Raw genomic sequence first — 6,075 nt, 5'->3', positions numbered from 1 at the left:
TGGTGGTGGTGACGGTGGTAGTGTCGATGTTGTTGTTGGTGGTGATGGTGGTGCTGGTGGTGCTGGTGATGATGTTGCTGTCGTTCTTGTAGTTGGTGCTGTTGTTATTGGTAGTATTGTTTGTGGTGGTGGTTGTGCTGTTGGTGGTGGTGATGTTTTTTTTAAAATTGTTGTTGTTGTTGCTGTTTTTCTTGTTGTTAGTGATGGTGTTGGTGGTGGTGGTCGTCGTAGTGATTGTAGTAGTGGTGATTGTGGTGGTGAGTGGCAGTTGTGGTGGTTTTTGTAGGAGCCGTTAATTTGTTACTGTTGTTGTGGTAGCCTATCCGTTCGAAATGTTCGGAGCCCCGAAGAGCGTACTGTTGTTGTTGTTGCAGCTATTGAATTCTTGTTGTTTCAAATGTTGTTGTCGTCGCTGCTACTGCTACTGCTGCTGTGGAAATTACTTTTGTCTTCGTTACTCGATATCAGTATTATCAGCTTAACGTTCGTTCTGTGCTTGACAGCGATTCGATTTTTTAAAACATTTTTTAAAAAATATTTTTTAAATCTAGAACAATACGCTTCAAGGTCAAAGTGAACCCGAATCACAAAGCCAGTGGCATATTAAACTCACACACTCTGTCACAGAACGTGTTTCTCAAGAGCCGTGACAAACAACAAAGATGGCTGTTGCATTAACCCCTTCACTGCTGTTTACATAATTACATGTATAATAATAATATGTACTCCTTTGTGTTCTCCCAAACCGGATCTCTGCTATTTCTTTGACTGAATTATAGTGGGTATTTTTTAAAATATATGTGCAATTGGTCCAGTTTCGCTTTCGTAACAAGGATGAATATAATATACTAGCTGGGCCCCCTTTCGATGAAAGGAATGATCGGTGCATTAACATCAACTGAAAGTCACTGGCCTACTATATTTACACTCTACTGGAATGGAGCAATAAATCTTGAGAGAAAAATGGCAAACGTGTTTCCAAGTCGCCAAATATAAATGACAAAGGAGTCCAGAAAAAGCGATGATGAGCATCAAACAGAAGGATCACAGTCAAATTTAGCACCAAGTAAAAAAAGAAAAAATGAGGCTAGATCTATACGGGTCGCTCACTTAATATAGTGCCAAAGATAGTACATAACAAGATGGGCCACTCAGCCAAAAAAGCGTCCGCGGAAGTTCGCTCTTTTCTTCAGATGGCGCTGCAGTCTGTTTTGAAGCTCTCTTTCGTTTCTCCAGAAGAAGAATAGGAATAGCACCTCCTATCGTGCGCAGATCGACTGCTGTTCATCAGCTGTTCGGGTTCGTTCAGTGCCGAGTTTTAGTTGGGTTTTTTTTATGACCTCTCGCCTTTCATTCTAAAGTCAAATTAAACGAAGAAAACAGCCACCCCTTCCTCCGGAAGAGGTTTTTTGTCAGCGAAACCATTTTAAAAAGCGTTCTTCTGAAATTTGAATTCTTATTTATTTAAAAACGTGTTAGTTTCACTTTGATTTAATAAACACAAGTAGGGTAACTCTGCTCGCAAAAGGTGTGCATTTGTGAAGAAGGCGCCACCGAATTTTGAGGACACTTTTTTAATTGGCTCAAAGAAAGGAGTGGCCCCTCTTATTATGTAGACTCTTTGATAGTGCTCAGTATTGCGCGACAATTCGCGACAGTATTGAACGGAAGTACGAATTGAAATAAACAAACCTGGCGGATTTTCTAAAATTTCAGAGACTGAAGCGTCGGCCTGCAAAAGCGATCGGTGAAATAAAGAAATTTAGCTTTTTGCAGCAAAACTCTCAAAACGGAAAAAACCAAGGGCGTCATAATCTGGAGAATATTTTAAGAATTTTTTTGGCGAAAACCCCATGTCGATCGATGCAGCCATTAAAAAGCCTTTTGAATAGCAAAATTCGGCCACCACAAATAGATAATATATTGGTGGCTTTGTTTAAATACCTCTTGAGTTAACGTAATTTAGTCCTGCCTGTACAAACGTGAATTATGGAAAAGCTTCACTACTGAAAGGCTTAATTGGTCTTTACATGACTGTTTATATATAATATAAATATATATATATAGATATATTATATGCTACAACTTCCAGTGAATAAAATACACTTTAAGGTGCAACTCTGATTTGGAAAACAGAGTTGACAACTACCTATGTATATATTATTATCATCATACTGACGAAATATTTCTACAAAGCTGAGAATCTTCTCTCGCCACGCCACTTCCTTCTTTTATGAATGGAAGCCCAACCCAAATGAAGCTGTACCTGACTGTATTACAGCGGGCTGGAAAAAAACATTGACTCTTTTCAATCAGATCAATATCATGTGCACATACCAGGCAGCCGTACGCTTTTGACTTTGGGGACGTTTTGTGCCAATAGAAGGTTGACGAGACAGCCCACGCTGAGATTGGTGGCGATTTTTTTTTTAAGTTGGCCTTCTGACCCAAGGAACAAAAATCACGACTGAGTTTGTTGAAGGCAGAGCAGTCCGGATCACGTCAGTTATTCTTAAAAAATATATGTATATTATATAAAACCACCGATCGTTTGAAAAAGGCAGGGTAGGGTGTGTTTCATGAAAGGGCTGGTGTTGATCGCAGTTTGAGACGGGGTTACCACATCATGGCGGTGAGCCTATTAAGATACTGCACTGGAATTGGAACACCCAGAAGTACATGCACAGGAATTTTTTTTTAATCCAGTAACGCAAACACACCCAGAAATCTCATGTAACTTGACATCTTCTGAATAACACACACACACACACACACACACACACACACACAAACACCCCACTTGAAATCTTCTAATGAGTTAAACAGAGCCTGATTTGTGTGGCATTGAGATCCAATGACGGGTTAAAGGAAACACGAAACTAAATGTTAAAAACTTATCTTCTTTCCGAGAGCCTGATTTGAATAAATAATTATGTACAGGTCAAAAGGGATCTCCATTTCTGGTCAAGTGTCTGAGAATGTGGTTAGTGCCGCCTCTCTTGCGTTGGTTAGATTCTTGTCCAAAGTGCATTCTGACTTACGATAGTAGTGGGATTTCCTTTTTTTGTATTTGTTTTTTATTGGGGGGGGGGGGACGAAGTAACCACTCTGGCGTTTCTGGGATACGTATGGATCTTTGTCGGTCGTTGCAAGCAGAAGATGTGACAATTCCTGATTGAGGAAGTTTATTCTATCTCTATCTTTCTACTGAGTTGATCTATCTCTCTCATTTGGGGTTATACAGGTCGGAGGTGAAGCTGCCTCAGTGGTCTAGTTTGTCTCGTTTAGCAATTATTTCGTGGGTTCTCTGGTGTGGTTTGCGTTTACTTCTTCTTACCAATCAAACAAGTATCTCCCTCATCCCTCTTCGGGGGCTCTCGTGGCCTAGAGGTTAAGGTGTTGGCCTCTCATTCAAAGGTCCCGGGTTCGATTCCGGGTAGCGACCAAAAAATTTTCTTCTCTAAAATTGTCTCCTTTCACATCCTTTCCTGATCTCTAACAATGTTCTGTTGTCTGCTTTCATTTCCACTTTCTGCCCCCACCCCCTCACCTCCTTTGCCCCCTCCTCTGGGCTCCTGACTCTTTCTGCAGACTTTCTACTGCTACTCCTTGGCTCCTCCTAACTGCTGTCTTTCTGCCACACCCCTGATCTTCTGGTAGGAAAGATCTACACCTAGCCTTCTCGGACAAGGGCGAAAAATCTCGGAGGGCCCGTGTGCAAGTTGCGCACGTTAAAGATCCCTTGGTGGTCTAAAATCGACAAGAGTAGGCTTCGGCCGCCACCCGGGCAAAATTCCAAATTTCCTACCAACTGAAAATATTAGGTGTGTCCCGCGCGCTCATATGACCTATGCAGTTGCGAGCGCCGTAAAACCCTATACTAAAACTAAAAACATCCCTCTTCCATCCTTTATGTACATGTTACTCTCTTGTAAAATCTCTAATTTCAGGTACTTATATTATGACCTTTATCTGTGTTGCAAGTGTCGTAAAACTCTTACTGAAACCAAAACTTACAAAAATTACAATGTAAAATCAGAATCTCTTCTCGAAAAAATATACACTATACATTCCGAAAGTACGCAACAGGTTTTCAACCAAACAAAAGTATTGACGATATACATGTTGAAAGGAAATGTGTGGCAATAATATTTAGACATGCGTGAACCAAAAACCACTTCAAAATGTAAAGGGTAATGGATAAACCATTTCCATACTCGGGTAAAATGAAGGTGAAACACACCTAGAGCACTTGCCACTTACGAAGTAACGACCCGTAACTTTTTTTGCGTGTGTGCCGCGAGCTGTCAGCGCATGGTAGATTGACAGGCTGTAATTTATTGCCGTTCTTCTCAAAATAAGAGATAAATGTCGCCAAGTATCTTCGACACAACTAAAAAGGAGATAAATGTCACAAGCGTTAACGTGTTTCATGAAATGTTACCTTTAATGAATTGAAAATGCGGCATAATGCTATGCTGTAGTGTTTGGCCTCAAATTCCAAAGAAGAAGGCAGTTTTAGATAGCTAATTTATTTTGTACAAACAGGAAACCTAAGGTAAAGACAATATAAAACAACTTTATTAATAGTCCCAATAAAAAGAAATGCCTTCTATAAAATGAGCCTAGATTTGGGGAGCAGCACCAATCTTATGTCAGCTTTGTACAGCTACAACAAGTGACGTGTATCATCGTATGGATTTTACGGTCCTTTCAAGTCAATGTTGCTAGTTTATATAAGAAGCACATGCTCAGAATTCAACGCCCATCTCCAATAAGAATGAGGACTTCGAAATCTCAAATAGGCTACGTTCAAGAACGCCCCATTCGATGATTTGAACCAAAGCCATTCACCACATAACCCAACAGAGCAACAGAAGCACCCACGACAACACATAAGCTTACACGTCACAAGACGTCACAGCAAACGCATAATATTAAAAAGTTCTACTTTTACGTGTATGCAATCTTCCTTTGCGCGGCACTGAAGAAAGTGGGCAGTAAATAGACGTTGTTATTGACCAAACAAACCGACAACAGACGTCAAGTTAATGTAGATTTTATAACGCAATATGATTTGGATGATTTCGCTTTTTATAATATTCCTTTAACACCTAGACATATTATTGCTTTTTTTTCAAGGTCACGTTTTTTGGACAATCACTTTCAAACTTTCCAGAAGTCCAACCAAAGAAAACATGTCTTTTACGATGACGGATAAATTATATAGTTATTCTAAATTCCTGTTGGAAAGTCAACAGTTTTTATTCCTGCTACCATTCACAGATCGATCATTGCTTCCTATCACATATTGATCTATTGAATATTGATTCCTTTCAAATGATTCTCTTCTCTCAAAAGAGTTTTCTCTCTCAGTCATGGGTTTTGTTGAAAATCCTTTTCGAGGTTTTGGCTGTATTGAGCGGAGTCCGTATAGTGTCCGCTTCTCCCCCATCATTGTTTGCACTGCGGGAAGGCGATCACGGCTCAAAGCCAACATAGCCATGGAATATAATTGAAAGGGTTTGTGTTCTAAAGCCAAAAAGGGGAGCGTGCGGCCGGTAAAATCAACGTGTTATTTAAATGTAGAGCTGTAAAAGTATCGTCAATCTAAACTGTTACTTTCATGTCAGACTTTTCATATGACTTTAGACGTGGTCTAAAAATAGCGCTAATGACATCCGGGTCTACTAGTACAGTAATACGATTTTTATTATTCTAATGGAAGAGAGTCTGAACATGGATTTTGTTGATAAATTCAAGTGAGTGGTCGGTTGGGTCTTTTGTGTAGTATGCTTTATTCTCCTTCTTTTTTTAGCGTCTCGTATTTTTACTTTAATCTGTTTCCAGGAGAAATGGGGCCATTATTGGGATTACTCAGAGCAAAGTGTCTCTCTCTGTCTCTCTGTCTCTCTGTCTCTCTGTCTCTCTGTCTCTCTGTCTCTCTATCTCTCTCTATATATATTTCTGTCTCTCTCTCTCTCTCTGTTTCTGTCTCTATTTCTCTCTTTCTCTTCTCTGTCACTCTCACACTCTCACATATACATACACGCTATACACATTCACTCCTTGATT

Source organism: Aplysia californica, unplaced genomic scaffold, assembly GCF_000002075.1.
Source record: "Aplysia californica isolate F4 #8 unplaced genomic scaffold, AplCal3.0 scaffold01474, whole genome shotgun sequence".
In the NCBI taxonomy this organism is placed as follows: domain Eukaryota; kingdom Metazoa; phylum Mollusca; class Gastropoda; order Aplysiida; family Aplysiidae; genus Aplysia; species Aplysia californica.
This window is presented reverse-complemented; position numbering follows the sequence as displayed.